The following is an 18,626-nucleotide window of genomic DNA, read 5'->3' on the forward strand; positions in this document are numbered from 1 at the left end:
TTTCATTGACTCTATAGAAAAACAGCTCCAAAAACAGGCGTAAAAAACGCAGTGAAAAACGTGAGTTGCTTAAAAATGTCTGAAAATCAGGAGCTATTTTCCCTTGAAAACAGCTCCGTATTTCAGACGTTTTTTGGGAAGCGTGTGAACATACCCTTATTTTCAGGCCGTAAATGTCCGAAAAATCGGAAGCAGAACGCTTCCAAACATCTGCCCATTGATTTAAATGGGAAAAACGGCGTTCTGCTCCGAAGCGTTTTTTTTACGCGGCCGTTTTCAAAACGGCCGCGTTAAAAACCGCCGGCAAAAAATAAGTGGATGTCACTTCTTGAGACGTTTTTAATTGACTCTATAGAACAGCTCCAAAAACGGGCGTAAAAAACGCAGCGAAAAACGAGACTTTGAATAAAAAACGTCTGAAAATCAAACCCTAAGGGTATGTGCACACGCTTACTAAAAAACTTCTGAAAATACGGAGCGGTTTTCAAGGGAAAACAAATCCTGATTTTCAGACTTTTTTTTTTAGCAACTCGCGTTTTTCGCAGCCGTTTTTGGAGCTGTTTTTCTATAGAGTCTATGAAAAACGGCTCCGAAAACATCTCAAGAAGTGACATGCACTTCTTTTTCACGGCCGCTTTTCAAAACGGCCGGGTAAAAAAACGGCCCGTTGGAACACAACGCCGTTTTTCCTATTGAAATCAATGGGCAGGTGTTTGGAGGCGTTCTGCTGCCGATGTTTCAGCCGTTTTTCGGGACGCTTATGTCCCGGAAAAACGGCTGAAAACACTGCGTGTGCACATACCCTTAGGGTTTGTTCACACGCTTAGCAAAAAAATTCTGAAAATACGGAGCAGTTTTCAAGGGAAACAGCTCTTGATTTTGAGACATTTTTTAAGCAAACTCGCGTTTTTTGTGGCGTTTTTCCGTTTTTGGAGCTATTTTTCTATAGAGTCAATAAAAAACTGCTCCAAAAACGGATCAAGAGGTGACATGCACTTCTTTTTCGTGAGCGTCTTTTTACGTGCTGTTTTCTGAAAATGAGGCGTAAAAAAACGCCCCGTTGGAACAGAATACCGTATTTCCCATTGAAATCAATGGGCAGATGTCTGTAGGCATACTGCTTCCGTTTTTTCAGGCGTTTTTCGAGGCGTAAACGCCCCCAAATATGCCTGAAAACACTACGGCTGGGTCCACACTGAGTTTTTTGCCAAGTTTTTTTGACGCGGAAACCGCGCCACAAAACTCGCCAAAAACCGGTCGACAATGCCTCCCATTGATTTCAATGGGAGGCGGTGGCGGTTTTCTCCCGCGAGCGGTAAAACCGGCTCAAGGGAGAAAGAAGGGACATGCCCTATCTTCGCGCGATTACGCATCTGACCTCCCATTGACATCAATGGGAGGCAGAGAAAGCGTATTTCGCGGTGCTCAATTGCGTGTAGGCAGAGGAAAATCTACATTTTATACATTTCCCCCTATATTTTTATAGGTTTTTCTTTAGGAGTTCAACATCCCGGCTTCCTCTCATACAGCCACCCATGCTAAAATTCTGGTTACCTGCAGCTACCGCTAGGGGGAGAATAGATGGATTTATACAGCACCATGCGAGTTCAATAAATCCGTATCCACTGAGCGCCCCCTATAGGATTGGTGAAGTTCCACATCCCCGCCCCTGTTCTCTGTCTTCTCGTAGATCCCTGATAACATCTACAATCTCGGTTCCCTTTCCAGGCAGCCACCATCTAACAACGACATCGTCTCCTGTTCGGAATGAATTTCAACGCCCCTGCGGACCAATGGGGAGATTATTTACTCTGAGTGACGGCCTCGCTAACCAATCCTGAAACGAGCGGGGGGCGAATCACGTGACCGAAGTCAACGAGGTCTTGTTAGATTTGACGCGGGCGGCTGGAGCTGTGAGGTAGATGGTTCTCTGTGGGATTGCGTCATTATCGGTTATGTTACGGCCATTAACGGCCTGAAATGCTACATGCACGTGTCACTAGTTATAAACGTTGCTGTATATAATGTTAATATAGGGTCATGCCACGTGTATTCCACCCGTGTAGCAGACACGCCATACGCTCCACAGGTCATAAACTTGAGTCGTAGCCTCAATGCTCAAATTGTCCGTTATAAACTGTTTATGACGTCACATGCCGCCTTGTTTGTTGGCATCGTGCAGATTACCTCCAAAGCTTATTACGTTACTCGTGGTGGTGGGGGAGGGTAAATGGGTATTTTTTTTTTTAGGCTCTATCATATACCTCATATAGTGTATATATAAGTTCTAGTATATACCTCATGTATTCCATAGATTTTATTGTACGTATCATGTATTACATAGAAGCTATTGTATATATCATGTATTACATAGAAGCTATTGTATATATCTCATGTATTACATAGCAATTATAGTATATACCTCATGTATTACATAGAAATTATAGTATATACCTCATGTATTACATAGAAATTATAGTATATACCTCATGTATTACATAGAAATTATAGTATATACCTCATGTATTACATAGAAATTATAGTATATACCTCATGTATTACATAGAAGCTATTGTGTATATATCATGTATTGCATAGACCGTATTGTATATACCTCATGTATTACATAGCAATTATAGTATATACGTCATGTATTCCATAGATGTTATAGTATAAGGGGTGTGGCCTACATAATCGCAATTGAGGTTACCTGTTCAATTAATTGTGATTTTGATTTAGGTCCTAATCGCCAAGCACTACCGTATGTATTACATAGACATTATAGAATTTACCTCATGTATTAGATAGACATTATAGAATTTACCTCATAGAAGCTGTATTATATACACAGTCGAGTCCCATTATTCTGACCACCATCTAATATCCAGAGTAACCGGTGAGTGCAGCACGGACAGCAGCGAGACGGGCTGGGAGTGATCAATAAGGTGCTGGTTGGTTGTCTCCGGTATCTGCTGACTAAACTGCATCCCACATTTGCTGGCGGGTTCGTGGGGGGAGGATCCGTTAAAGCGAACAAGAGAATTGAGGTCCCACAGATGCTCAGTTGGGTTTAAGTCTGACGACTTAGGGGGCCGGGGAAGTACTTGGAAGTCTTGGTCGGGCTCTTCCAACCACTGCCGGACATTTCTAGCCGTGTGACATGTCGCATTGTCTTGCTGGAAGATTCCATCTGCCCCCGGGAAGACAAGCAGCATGTATGGGTGGACGTGATCTGTAACGATGGATTCATACCCAGATCTCCTCAGAGCGCCTTCCACATGGATAAGTGGGCCCAAGGAATGGCATAAAAAATTCCCCAGACCATAATACCGCCACCACCACCACCAGCTTGTGTCCTTCCAGCAATGGTTGCAGGGTGTTTGTTCTCTGATGTTTCTCGCCTGACACGCCAACGTCCATCCGCTCGATGAAGCAGAAAACATGACTCATCGGAGAAGGCAACCCATTGCCAATCATCGGTGGTCCAATTCCGATACTGCCGTGCTTTTTTCTGCACCTTTGTCAGCATAGGAGCCGTGACCATCCGTTTGCTTCGGAGCCTCATACGCAGCAGGTTCGCTGAACTGTTGTATTAGACACACGTCTGGTAGCCCCCTGGTTGTTTTTCATGGTGAGCTGCTCCACTGTGGCATGTCATTCAGCCCTCGCGCACCTTTATAGCCAACATTCCAAACCGTCTACAGCACACCTTATATACCCACCAAGCCAGCCCACGACACATCGCTTCCTTCATGGGCTACGCACTGCCCATGTCGAAAGTAGGTGGTCATAATAATGTGACTCGACTGTGTAAAGTGTGTATTACATAAAATCTATATACTTCATGTATTACATAGATGTTATAGTATATACCTCATGTATTACATACATGTTATAGTATATACCTCATGTATTACATACATGTTATAGTATATACCTCGTGTATTACATAGAAGCTACAGTATGTACCACATGTATATTAGTAAGAGCTGCTGTTTAGAGCATGAGCGCTCATAAGCCTTTGCCACAGCAACATCAAAAGACAGTGGGTGGTCGGGAACAGGTTAATACAATATTAATAATACAGTGAGACCTCTTCAGAAGACGACTCCCTTACACAGACCGTATTTCTTGTGACAGATGTCCTGTTACATCGTCTACTATGCATATTGTCTTTTTTGAGACCATCGTCCTAGAAGACCACTTTTCATTGCAACTTTGGGTGATCGTCTCAAAGAGGTTTCACTGTATATAATATTAAGCATTTTTATTTGAAGCCGGGGTTGGTGCTTTTCTTTTTCCAATTCAAAGTTTTATTGAATTTTCCAAAGTATAGAGCAACAATAATCCAGATGACCTTCACCTGACTGTGAACAAAACATTAAAATATAGACGTGGTACAGCAAGGGGTGGGAATGGGAAAAGGGAACATGGGGATAGGGGAGGGAGGTAAAGGAATCACAGCACTGTATATCAGTACATTCTTAAAGAGGCTCTGTCACCACATTATATTTGTCCTATCTCCTACATAATGTGATCGGCGCTATAATGTAGGTGACAGCAGTGCTTTTTATTTAGAAAAACGATCTATTTTCACCACATTAGGAGCGATTTTAGCTTTATGCTAATTAGCTTCTTAATGCTCAAGTGGGCGTGTTTTTACTTTAGACCCAGTGGGCGTTGTACAGAGGAGTGTATGACGCTGACCAATCAGTGACCAATCAGCGTCATGCACTTCTCTCCATTCATTTAGGCAGCGCATAGTGACACTGCGTTATTCACTATGTGCTGTCTTATACTGATATATTAACGTTACTTAAGTGTTTAGACCGTGACTAGACATTCCTTCCAGACAGAACGGGATGTCTATTCACAATCCCTGCACTTTGTTAACGTTTGTTTGGTACTTACAGCAGAGCAAAGCGTAATCTCGTGAGATCTCGCTGTAACCTATCATTTACAGCGAGATTACGCTTGCTCTGCTGTAAGTACCAAACGTTAACGAAGTGCAGGGATTGTGAATAGACATCCCGCCCTGGCTGGAAGGAATGTCTAGTCACGGTCTAAACACTTCAGTAACGTTAATGTGTCAGTATAAGACAGCACATAGCGAACAACGCAGTGTCACTATGCGCTGTCTAAATGAATGAAGAGAAGTGTATGACACTGATTGGTCAGCGTCATATACTCCTTAAGAAGCTAATTAGCATAAATCTAAAATCGCTCCTAATGTGGTGAAAATAGATAGTTTTTCTAAATAAAAAGCATTACTGTCACCTACATTATAGCGCCCATCTCATTATGTAGGAGATAGGGCACTTATAATGTGGTGACAGAGCCTCTTTAAAAGAGAAAGTAAAAACAAATTAAATACGACTATTGAGCAGTATGGATTGATGGAGAAGGATGGACCTTTATTCCATGAGGCAGTTGGAGAGAAAGCGAGCCCCAGAGAAGAGATAGAAGTAGCAGGATCCCTAAGGCCAGTTTCTAGGCAGAAATTGTAATGTTTAGCTTGCGAATGAGGTCTTCCATTCTATAAAGGTGTGAGACTTCAGTATAGCATTCCTCTATAGAAGCAGGATCATGACTCTTCCAGTGTCTAGGAAGGACATTTTTCACTGCCTGGAGGAGGAAACTCGACAAGGACCGTTTATATTTAGATAACCCAGTTGGCATCATGAAAAGAAGGGCCTCTGGTGTGTGGTATAGACATATTGATGATTTCAGTAATAAGTCAGAGAACCTGTGACCCAAACCAGTTTATTGGAGAGCATTCCCACCATATGTGTGACATCGTCCCCTCCTCCAACTTGCACCTCCAGCAGGTGTCAGGTACATTTGGATACCAACGATGTAACATGGACTCGTATCGCTGCAATCATTTAACCCTAATGATTCCATACTGATTTGTCAATATGCTTTTAGTCTCAGTAGACGATTATGCCAATCACCATTACATGGGACCATTTACGTCAGGGTTCTCAAACACGCAGTCCGCGGGCTGCATGCGTGCCCTGAAGCTATCATCTGCGGCCCGCGGGGCACCGTAGCTCCCTCGGGAAGAGGAAAGAGCAGGTCGAAGGAGGAGTGCGCGGGCGAATGGTGAAGCCCCTGACGTCACTGTCCATATATGGACAGTGATGTCAGGAGCAGAGCTGGAGTCCCTGTCAGAGTGCTAGAAAGCGACTCTGCTCTGGGACTCCAGCTGGGGAAGCCCCTGACATCACTGTCCATATATGGAAAGTGATGTCAGGAGCAGATATAGAGTACCAGGCAGAGCCCTAGTAGCCTTCTGCCTGGGAGGCTCTGGGGTAGCCCCTGACATCACTGTCCATATATGGACAGTGATGTCAGTCGCAGAGCTGGAGTCCCAGGCAGAGCGCTAGTAGCGCTCTGCCCGGGACTCCGAGTCTGGGGTTGCTGACTGTCTTTTTTGGTCTGCATCTTAATTATGGCACTATTTAATTTTTCTTTTCATATTTATTTTGATATAGTATATATTTATTTATTCTACACTATTAATTAGTGTTTTTGTTTATTATTTTTATCCTTTATTTATTTTCTATCTTTTACTTTTACACATTGTATATTTATATTATTCACATTCACATTTTTGTAAACATATGATATGTATATTTTTCTAATATAATGCATATTTACTATACTATAGCAATAATGAAACTTGATAGTTTCCAACACCCATTGTATTACAGACATTTTTATGATTGGATGTCTGTGGAGGATATTGGTATGTTTATATCAAATATTTTTTTATCTTCGAAGTTTTGTGTGGTACACAAACTTCTCATCCATATAAAGTAAATTACCATTTTCTTAAATTTCCCTTGTTTATATTACCTGGTTCGTGTCTTGCATGCTGGACATCTCATCCTGGGTCTTCGTTCGTGCTGCTGATTGTACGCTTCTGCGCGTGCGCGGTTTCCGGAGCCGCGCATGCGCAGTCGGGTCTCGGCGGTCCGATACGTCATTCTTGCGATGTTTCCGTCTGACATGCACCCTTACTCGAGTCAGGATCCTATTGGTGCTGTGAGCACCAGCTGATCAAGTATGTATTGTATTTAAAACGGCGCAATGAATATGTATTAAAACGCCCCTTGATAAAGCCATCCACGCGAAACGCGCGTTGGGGGTCTTCCTTACTTGGAGCCACTGGACACTTGGAGCGACATTTGTTAGTCATTCATTCATGTTCTCTAAAAACTTGTATCACCTTTTGTAGTTTGGGAATTTTTCCCTCTTGAGACTTAGAATCGTCAAGAATGTTTACTGGCGCCTTATTGATTTGACTGCTCGAGTACTACACCGCATTTTCTCAAACCACTATTCCTTCCACAGATATTATCACAGTATATATTCTGTTTTTGTTACTATTTGCTGTGTGGACTACTCCTGCAAACCCTTCTTCTTGTCGATATAGCATGTTGCCATTTTTGCTACTTTAGATACGGCTATAAAGCCCTCTGTATTAAAGCTTACTTTTTGGCATTTAAATGTGTTACTGTCCTATGTGTAGCTCATATACAGTTGTCCGATTTGAATCCTTGATTTTATCATTTTGTATTTGTCTAATAAAGTTTGTACTTTTCTATGCCTGTGGCATTAATACTAATATAGTATATGACTCCTTTCTTTCTCTTTGATTTCAATAATCTGATCGGCGCTGTAATGTAGATAACAGCAGTGGTTTTTATTTTGAAAAACGATCACTTTTGAGCAAGTTATGAGCTAGTTTAGATTTATGCTAATGAGTTTCTCAATGGACAACTGGGCGTGTTTTTACCAACTGGGTGTTGTACAGAGGAGTGTATGAGGCTGACCAATCAGTGACCAATCTGCATCATACACTTTTCATTGTTCCAGCCCAGCATGATCCACAGCACAGTGTGATTGTGCAGTGAAAGAAGCTGGGCTGGAACAATGAGAAGTGTATGATGCAGATTGGTCACTGATTGGTCAGCCTCATACACTCCTCTGTACAACACCCAGTTGGTAAAAACACGCCCAGTTGTCCATTGAGAAACTCATTAGCATAAATCTAAACTAGCTCATAACTTGCTCAAAAGTGATCGTTTTTCAAAATAAAAACCACTGCTGTTATCTACATTACAGCGCCGATCAGATTATGTAGGAGATAGAGCACTTCTAATCTGGTGACAGAGCCTCTAACTTTTTGTGTTGCCTTACTCTAAGAGCCATAACTTTTTTATTTTTCCATCAAGAAAGCCGTGCGAGGACTTGTTTTTCGCGTAACAAACTGTAGTTTCGATCAGGACCATTTTTAGATACTTGCGACTTTTTGATCTCTTTTAATTCAATTTTTTGGGAGGTGAAGTGACCAAACAATTGTGATTCTGGTGCAGTTTATTATTATTTTCTTTTACGGCGTTCACCGTGCGGGATAAATAACAAAATAATTTTGTAGGTCAGGCCGTTACGGACGCGGCGATACCAATTATGCATAGTTTATTTGTTTATATATTTTTATTAATAATAAAGTACTGATAAGTGAAAAAGGGGGATTTTTACTTTTAAAACTTTTATTTTCACAAAACTTTTTTTAGTTTTTTTTTTTAGTTTATTACTTTGTCCCACTAGGGGACTTGAGGGCAGGAGGCCCTGATCGCTATTCTAATACACTTCACTACATGCATAGTGCAGTGTATTGGAGCTGTCAGCTACTCACTGACCGCAAGCATAGTGGGTCCTGACTTTTTCAGGACCCACTAGGCTTCCGTAGATGACATCACCGGACGCCATTGTTAGGTGTCCGGTTGCCATCGCCGCCCGCTATCGTGTTGCGGGCCGTCGGTGGTTTAACCCCTAAGAAGCCGCGATTGCAATTGAACGCGGCTTTTAAGGGGTTAATCAGCGGGGACACAGCGATCGGTCCCCACTATAGAAGCTGCGGCAACCGCTGTACAAGACAGCAGCTGTCACAGCTCCTGCATGTGTCGGGAAGACAGCCGAAATGGCCGTTACTCCCGTGACGTACTATTCCGTCATGGAGCGCGAACGGGATGGTTTCCATGACGGAATAGTATGTCACTCAGCGTTAAAGGGAATGTGTCGCTAGAAAATTTTTTTTTTTTAGTTAAACAATTAGTGTATAGGTGATTAAACATTGTTCGAATTTTTTACATTTTTTTTATTTTTTCACGAGTCAGGAAATATTATAAATTAGATTCTAATTTATAATATTTCCCAGCGCTGGTCACTAGATGGAGCAATTCCCAAAATTGCAGCATTGCATGTGGTAAAGCAACCACATTGCTTTATGCTGCAAAATTTGAGAAAACTCACTCGCTCTAGTGAGCTCTGAGAATTCCCCCCCCCCCTCCTTTATCCTGGCTAGTGCCGGGAGAAACGAGGGGATTGAACGGTCAAACCTCCTACACTGTGTGTCGCCATTTTTTGAGCGAACACACAGTGTAGTAGGTTAACATACAGTAGTAAACGCACACTAAAACACGAACATACACAGAAATAACTTACCTGCTCCTGCCGCCGCCGCTCCCTCCGGTCCATCCGCTCCGTCTGCTCCCTCCGCTCCAAGTGCACAAGTCCGGAAGCCGCGACCGGAAGTAGTAATCTTACTGTCCGGCCGCGACTTCCGGTCCACAAGAAAATGGCGCCGGACGTCGCACAGTTCAATTTGGACTGTGTGGGAGCGGCGCATGCGCCGTTCCCACACAGACGGCGTACAGCATAGTGGATGGAATGGGCCCCGTTCGCATTCACTATGGGGTTCTATGTGCCGTATTCTATGTCTGTATGTGTCGTTAATCGACACATACAGAGATGGAAAAAAAAATGGCAGCCCCCATAGGGAAGAAAAAGTGAAAAAATAAAAAAAAGTAAAACACAAACACACAAATAAATATTTTTTTTTAAATAAAACACTAAAAGCAAATTGATCTAAAAAATGTTTTTTTTCGTGACACTGGTCCTTTAAGGGGTTAAACAAGCAACAAGCAAAAACCGTGAAACAACGTGGGCTTGTCGAGCGGGGAGGGGGAGGTCGGGGGTATAAAAAAAGTGGGGAAGGTGGATATTTGCTAAACATCAATATAAGTTAGATTATGAATGAAGACACATATACAGAAATGTTGCTATTTGAAAAACAATGTACATGATTACAATGTATAATAAAATATACTGTGTTTTGTTAAAAAAAATCAATAGTCCTCCACAGTGCAGTTTGATATATACTGTAAGGCCCCATGCACACGAACATGTTTTTTTCCTCCCGTAAATAGGGGTCCATTGTCACACGTATTTGACCCGTATTCCACCAGTATTTACGGACCCGTGCCAGTAAATACGGGTCCGGTGTCACCAGTATTCCACCCGTATTTACGGACCCGTTTCCTCTGCACTAATCGGCAGCCCTTCTCTCTATCAGGATAGAGAGAAGGGGCAGCCCTTTCGGGCAGAGTTTCCGCAGCGTTTGAAAGTAAAAAAAATACCTTCCCCCGGCCGATGTCTTGGTGACGCATCCCTCTTTTGACATCCAGTCCGACCTCCATGGATGACGCGGTAGTCCATGTGACCGCTGCAGCCTGGGATTGGTTGCAGTGGTCACATGGGATGAAACGTCATCCCGGGAGGCCGGACTGGAGGAAGAAGAGGAGTTCTGGGTAAGTTAACTTTTAATACTATTAACTCCAGCGGTAGTCACTGTCCCGGGTGCTGAAAGAGTTACTGCCGATCAGTTAACTCTTTCAACACCCTGGACAGTGACTATCCCCTGACGTCGCCTAGCAACGCTCCTGTAATTACGGGTGCGCACACGTAGCCATCCGTAATTACGGGAGCCCCATAGACTTCTATGGGCCTGCCCGTGCCGTTATTACGGCCTGAAATAGGACATGTTCTATATTGTTCAACGGCACGGGCACCTTCCCGTAAGCATACGGGAGGTACCCGTGGCCAATAGAAGTCTATGGGCCCGTAATTACGGGCGTTTTTACGTTCGTGTATATGGGGCCTAAGGCTGGGTTCACACAGAGTTTTTTGCAGGCAGAAAATCTGTCTCAAAATTCTGTTTTTCGCCCACTGCATTTTTCGCACGCTGCGAAATATGCTTTTTCTGCCTCCCATTGATGTCAAAGGCATAAACGCCCGAAGATAGGGCATGTCCCTTCTTTTTCCCGAGAGCCTCAATCAATGGGAGGCATTTTCGGCAGTTTTTTGGTGCGTTTTCCGACGCGGTTTCTGCGTCGTAAAACTCAGTGTGAACTGGCCCTAAGCCTGCAACAAGAAAAGTACTGGAGGATGTGTATCCTGTATCACGCTCAAACCCGAATCCATCAGGTCAGCGTAGAGCTGGGCCATTATGACCTAAATCAAAATAACCATTAATTCAACATTTAACTTCGTTTACGATTATTCATTCCACACCCTTTTTGCTTACCACGTCCCTATTTGCATGCCACGCCATTGAATTAATATTCCCAAGCCTGTTGTATGCTACTTATATAATATATCCCTGACACTGCCCCCACACAGTATAAAGCCCCCCATAGCTGTCTCCACACAGTATGATTCCCCCCATAGCTTTTCAGGGAATAAAATTGAAATGCGCAAAATGACGTTGGTTAATTCAGCTGAATTTCGGTTTTATTCGATTAATTGCCCAGTCCTAGGTCAGCGGGACTGGTGACAGTGGGTCGTGTGTTCCTCTGACATGCGGGATCCACATGTTATTGATTACATCTATGTTCATTACTTGGAGACACACAGGACACACTGTCATCGTAGCTGTGGGGTTGATTGCGTAGCTTGATTGACTTGGCATTGGCAGATCAGTTTTCACCTCTGCACTTTTAAAATGTAATTAACTCCCCATAATGTACTATTACATCACAGCCTCCTGTGTCTACAGTTTTAAAGCAGTGATAGCTGCTTTCCTGGACAGCAGCTATCACTGCTTCACGCTGAGGGACCCATTGCAGAGCGATCATCGTGACAGGTCAGTCATTACTGACTGACCGTCCCCATGTTGGAGGCGGAGGATTGGGCACCCGGGGGAGTGAAGACAAGTGATTGGCTGCTGTCATGGACAGCAGCCGATCAGTACACATCACCAAGGGACCAATAAGACTGGTCCCTCGTCGGCGATTTCTATAAATTGGTCTGTCGTGACCAATCAGAGGACACTGGTGGCCATTTTATATTACAATCCTGCTCTTAACCCTCACTGCAGTTGTTGAGAGGGAGCAGAGCTGTTGTGTGCTACAGAGCTGTTGTGTGCTACAGATTATACACTACTACCCCATCCTCCATTTACCCCCTGATCACCCCCCCAAGTGACCACTTTCACTGTGCTGTAATTTTTGCTGCTGCAGTTGCTCAATAACGGAATAAGCTGCTGATCACTGTTCGCGCACACACACACTTATTGTCAGGAGCGGGTCAATGGCTGTATTACACAGCCGCCAGCCCCCCTCTAACGGCAGAGATCAGAGAAATCTCTCATCTCCACCGGTATTATCTTGAATGCTGTGATCAAAGCTGACCGCAGCGTTCAAGGGGTAAATGATAAGAGGGATGCCCTTTGGATCGCGTCACAGGCATGACGCGATCGAGAGACATACCGTATATGGGCTATATGGGCAGACAGCCCAGGGTCCATTGAAGGACCTACTGAAGTATTTCCTAACAACTGCCTGTGTACTATCCGTACACAGGCTAATGTACTAGCATGTAGATATGTCAGTACATGAAAGTTTAAAAACAAAAAAAAAAACACTTTTTTTTTACAATAAACACTAAAATAAGTCTCTACATAAAATATACATATTCAGTATCATCGCGACCGTAATAAATTCATAGCGTCATTTGATGTCTACGCTGTTATAAAATAAAAACGTCTTTCTTTCACTTATTAACCCCTTAAGGACTGAGCCTGTTTTGGCCTTAAAGGGAACCTGTCACCAGCATTTCACCTATTAAACCAGCAATACCTGGTGGTAGTGGGTGAAAGATCATTTCTATATAACCTATAATTGTCTTCTTAGTCGGCTCTGTAGCTTTAGTATTCAGCTTTTTAGTGTTCCCACACTGTATGCTAATGAGCAGAAAAGAGTCAAATCTTCGCTTGAAAAAAGTCATATTTTCATTCCTCAAGTCTTTCCGCGTTTCCCCGGCCTCCTTACTTTTGATTGACAGCTCGTCGCCTTCCCCCAGCACACAAAATCCCGCGCTTGTGCATTGATGTCCTCTTCTGGTGTGTGCGCACAAAGGGACGCCAGATTATTACGACAAAAAGCGCAAAATGTTTGCAGACCGTTATTTACAGTCGGGGGAGGAGTTTAGGAGAGGGGATAATGGCAATGAACTTTTGATAGCAGCTGCCAGTGAGGGATAAGTGAAGTTCAATAGGTGAAATTCTGGTGACAGGTTCGCTTTAAGGACACAGCCTATTTTTTCAAATCTGACATGTGTCACTTTATGTGGTAATAACTCCGGAATGCTTTTACCTATCCAAGCGATTCTGAGATTGTTTTCTCGTGACACATTGGACTTTATGTTACTGGCAAAATTTGCTCAATACATTAAGTATGTAATTGTGAAAAACACCAAAATGTAGCGAAAAATTGCAAAAATTAGCATTTTTCTAAATTTATATGTATCTGCTTGTAAGACAGATAGTAATACCACACAAAATTGTTGCTAATTAACATCACCCATATGTCTACTTTAGATTGGCATCATTTTTTGAACATTCTTTTATTTTTCTATGACATCACAAGGCTTAGAACTTTAGCAGCAATTTCTCACATTTTCAAGAAAATTTCAAAATTCTATTTTTACAGGGGCCAGTTCAGTTGTGAAGTGGATTTTAGGGCCTTATATATTAGAAACCACCAAAAAGTCACCCCATTTTAAAAACTTCACCCCTCAAAGTATTCAAAACAGCATTTAGAAAGTTTCTTAACCCTTTAGATGTTTCACAGGAATTAAGGCAAAGTAGATGTGAAATGTTCAAATTTCTTTTTTTTTGTTGCAGAAATTCATTTTTCAAATATTTTTTTTGTAACACAGAAAGTTTTACCAGAGAAACGCAACTCAATATCTATTGCCCAGATTCTGCAGTTTTTATAAATACCCCACATGTGGCCCTAGTGCACTTATTGACTGAAGCACCGGCCTCAGAAACAAAGGAGCACCTAGAGGATTTTGGGGCCTCCTTTTTGTTAGAAAATATTTTAGGCACCATGTCTGAAAGGCTCTTGCGGCGCCAAAACAGTGGAAATCCCCCAAAAGTGACCCCATTTTGGAAACTATACCCCTTGAGGAAATTATCTAGGGGTATAGTTAGCATTTTGACCCCGCAGGTTTATTGCAGAAATTATTGGAAGTAGGCCATGAAAATGAAAATCTACATTCTTTCAAAGAAAATGTAGGTTTAGCTAATTTTTTCTAATTTCCACAAGGACTAAAAGGAGAAAATGCACCACTACTTTTGTAAAGCAATTTCTCCCGAGTAAAACAATACCCCGCATGTGGTCATAAACGGCTGTTTGGACACACGGCGGAGCTTAGAAGGGAAAGAGCGCCATTTGTCTTTTGGAGCTCAAATTTAGCAGGAATGGTTTGAGGACACCACGTCGCATTTGCAAAGCCCCTAAGGGACCAAAACAGTGAAAACACCAAAAAATTGACTCCATTTAGGAAACTACACCCCTTGAAGAATCCATCTAGGGGTGTAGTGAGCATTTTGAACCCACAGGGGTTTCATAGATTTTATTAGAATTGGGCAGTGAAGATAAAAAAAATCATTTTTTTCCAATAAAACGTAGCTTTAGCTCAAAATTTTTCATTTTCTCAACAAATAAAGGAATAAAAGAACTCCAACATTTGTAAAGCAACTTCTCTGGAGTACGGCAATACCCAATTTGTGGTCATAAACGGCTGTTTGGACATACGGCAAGGATCAGAAGAGAAGGAGTGCCATTTGGCTTTTGGAGCACAGATTTTGCTGGATTGGTTTCTTGACACCATGTCACTTTTGCAAAGCTCTTAAGGTACCAGTACAATGGAAACTCCCCAAAAGAGACTCGATTCACGAAACTGCACCCCTTGAGGAATTCATCTAGGGGTGTAGTGAGCATTTTGACCCCACAGGTGTTTCACAGATTTTATTAGAATTGGGCAGTGAAAGGAAAAAAAATCCTTTTTCTTCAATAAGACGTCGTTTTAGCTGAAAATGTTTCATATTCTCAACAAATAAAGGAAAAAAAGCACCCCAACACTTGTAAAGCAACTTCTCCTGTGTACGGCAATACCACATATGTGGTCATAAACTGCTGTTTGGGCACAGAGTAAGGCTCAGAAGGGAAGGAGCGCCATTCGGCTTTTGGAGTACAGATTTTACTGGATTGGTTTCTGGGTGCTATGTCGCATTTGCAAAGTCCCTGTGGGACCAAAAGAGTGGAAACCCCCCAGAAGTGACCCCATTTTGGAAACTACACCCCTCAAGGTATTCACCTAGGGGTGTAGTGAGCATATTAACCCCACAGGTCATTGGCAGAAATTGGTGTGCACTCGATGTTGCAGAGTGAAAATGGTTTTTCAATAGATATGCCAATATGTGGCGCCCAGCTTGTGCCACTGGAGACACACACCCCAAAAATTGTTAAAAGGGTTCTCCCGGGTATGGCGATGCCATATATGTGGAAGTAAACTGCTGTTTGGGCACACTGTAGGGTTCAGAAGGGAGGTAGCGCCATTTGGCTTTTGGAGCGTGGATTTTGCTTGTAGTAGTTTTGTTTTGAGTCTTACTAGTGTTTCCGTTTATAATGTGGGGGTACATGTAAGGCGGGCGGAGTATATAAGGGACATAGTCAGGTGGTATAGTGGGGTAAAAAAAACAATAAAATAATCCATAGATGTGTGTTACGCTGTGAAGCAATCCTTTCTGCACAGGCCGATGTCGTACTGATAAATGGTCTTTACTTATTCCCCTTTTGGTCCACACTCGGCACCTTTTGAAGTTTGGGGAATTTTGCTGGGAAAGTGTTGTCCTGGTATAATACGGGCACCCTCGCTTCCAGCAGATATGTTTGGGCCCTCCCCTTCCTGGTTTCCTAATTTTAGGGGCCTTGATAATTTGCCACTTGAAACAGAAGAAATCTTCCCCTTGGGCCGGCACAACTGCATATTTTTATTTCCTGGCTTTTTTGGTGCCTTGACTAATTTTATTTTTTCATAGACGTAGCGGTATGAGGGCTGGTTTGTTGTGGGACGAGCTGTAGTTTTTATTGGTACCATTTTGGGGTACATGCGACTTTTTGATCACTTCTTATCCTTTTTTTTTGGGAGGCAAGGTGACCAAAAAACAGCAATTCTGGCATATTTTTTTAGTTTTTTTCATACAGCGTTCACCATGCATTATAAATTACATGTTATCTTTATTCTGCGGGTCAGTACGATTCCGGTAATACCTCATTTATAGCACTTTTTATGTTTTACAACTTTTTGCACAATAAAATAACTTTTGTAAAGAGAATGGATTTTTTTTTCTGTCGCCAAGTTGTGAGAGCCATAACGGTTTTAAATTTTTCGTCGACGGAGCTGTATGAGGGCTTGTTTTTAGCGAGACGAGTTATAGTTTTTATAGGTACCATTTTTAGGTACATGCGACTTTTTGATCACTTTTTATTTCAATTTTTGGAAGACAAAGTGACCAAAATATAGCAATTATGTCAGTATTTTTAACTTTTTTTTTACGGCGTTCACTGTGCGGAATAAATAACATCATATTTTTATAGTTCAGGTCGTTTCGGTCGCAGCGATACCAAATATGGCAAGGCTGGCGACTTGTATGTATGGCTTTATTATTTTTTTCAATAATAAATGACTTGATAAGGGAAAAAGGGCGATTGTGTTTTGTGTTATTATTTGAAACTTTTATTGTATTTTTTACAACTTTTATTTTTACTTTTTTTACACTTTTTTTTTACACTTTTCTTTAGTCCCACTAGGGGACTTGAAGGTTCAACTGTTTGTTTGATGTTCTAATACATTGCACCACCTATGTAGTGCAATGTATTGGAACTGTCAGTTGTTCACTGACAGCAAGCCGATCAGGCTCCGCCTCCGGGCGGGGCCTAATCGGCTAACGTAATGGCAGATAGGAAGCCATTGTTAGGCATTCTGTTGCCATAGTAGCAGTCGCCAGCCTTGCCATCGCATGGCAAGGCTGCCGATTGCATACAAACCACTTTGATGCAGCGATTGCATTGAATTGCTGCATCGAAGGGGTTAATGCCAGGAATCGGAGCTAGCTCCGGTTCCTGGCGATAGATCGGGGTGTCCGCTGTAACATACAGCGGACACACACTGCTGATGACGCCGGCTCAGCTTCTGAGCCGGAAGCTGAGCCGGCGCCATCTTGCCGATGGTACCGGAAGCCTCCTGGGCCCCGCCGACGACGGGGCATAGGAGGATTCCGTTACTGGCGGACCGGGAGGTATGTATTACCCCTCCGATCGCCTTTGCAGCCACCGGCAACCCAGCGATCACGTTGCTGGGGTGCCGATGGCTATAAACTCCTCACATGCTGCGATCTCTATTGAACGCAGCATGTGAGGGGTTAATCGGTCGGATCGGAGGCTAGCTCCGGTCCTGCCCGATACCTCAGGGTGCCAGCTGTAACATACAGCTGTCACCTGGCGGTGATGTCGCTGGCTCAGCTCCTGAGCCAGCTTCATCTCCATGACGTACAGTTACGTGGAGATGCGCGAAAAGGCTATCTCCCATGACGTAACTGTACGTGAAATGGCGCAAAGGGGTTAATATGAAGCACGAGGTGTTATGAATTTTGAACCTCCATGTGCCTCACATTAATAGTAATTAACCCCATCATGTACCTCACACATTAACCCAATGTTGTCCATTATGACTGAGGAACATGATGGGGTTAATTACTATTAATGTGAGGCACACGGAGGTTCAAAATTCAGAATACCACGTGCCTCACGTCCGATAATGGAAGACCTTTTTTCAAAAAAATTATTGTTGCCAAAAGTATTGTTTTGGTATTGAGTATCGCAATACTACACGAAGTATCTAAGTCCAAATTCTGGTATCGCGACAACCCTAACTCCAACACTAGATACAGCTCAGGAACAAGCACAGTAACGGGATATAAGATACAGGAAGTAGGATACGTGAACACTAGGAGCAGTATGTGGCTGCCGGTAAGTACAAAATAGATAGTAATACCACACAAAATAGTTACTAGTTTACATTTCCCATATGTCTACTTTATCTTTGCATTGTTTTTTGAACATTTATTTTTCTACGACGTTACAAGGCTTAGAACTTTAGCAGCAATTTCTCACATTTTCAAGAAAGGCTATTTTTTCTGGCACAAGTTCAGTTCTGAAGTGACTTTGAGGGCCTTCTATATTAGAAAGTCCCCATAAATCACCAGATTTTAAAAACGGCACCACTCAAAGTATCCAAAACAGCATGCAGAAAGGTTCTTAACCCTTTAGGCGTTTCACAGGAAATAGAGCAATGTAGGGGTGAAATTTACAAATTGACGTTTTGTTTTTGCCAAAATGTATACGTAATACATTTTTTTTCTGTAA

At 42.6% G+C, this 18,626-nt stretch overlaps 1 protein-coding gene across 2 annotated transcripts in view; it reads left to right on the plus strand.

Annotated features, from left to right (window-relative positions):
- Window positions 1-1,693: 1,693 nt before the first annotated feature.
- The window catches only part of PIWIL2 (piwi like RNA-mediated gene silencing 2), a 212,520-nt gene continuing 195,587 nt past the window's right edge, over window positions 1,694-18,626 (plus strand). Inside the window, exon 1 of one of the 2 annotated variants that reach the window (XM_075858869.1) lies at window positions 1,694-1,918. The gene's annotated coding sequence lies outside the window, so the exon portion shown is untranslated. The remainder of the gene's footprint in view (window positions 1,919-18,626) is intronic. The other variant, XM_075858868.1, reaches the window with a different exon arrangement.

This window comes from Rhinoderma darwinii, chromosome 3 (genome assembly GCF_050947455.1).
Source record: "Rhinoderma darwinii isolate aRhiDar2 chromosome 3, aRhiDar2.hap1, whole genome shotgun sequence".
In the NCBI taxonomy this organism is placed as follows: domain Eukaryota; kingdom Metazoa; phylum Chordata; class Amphibia; order Anura; family Rhinodermatidae; genus Rhinoderma; species Rhinoderma darwinii.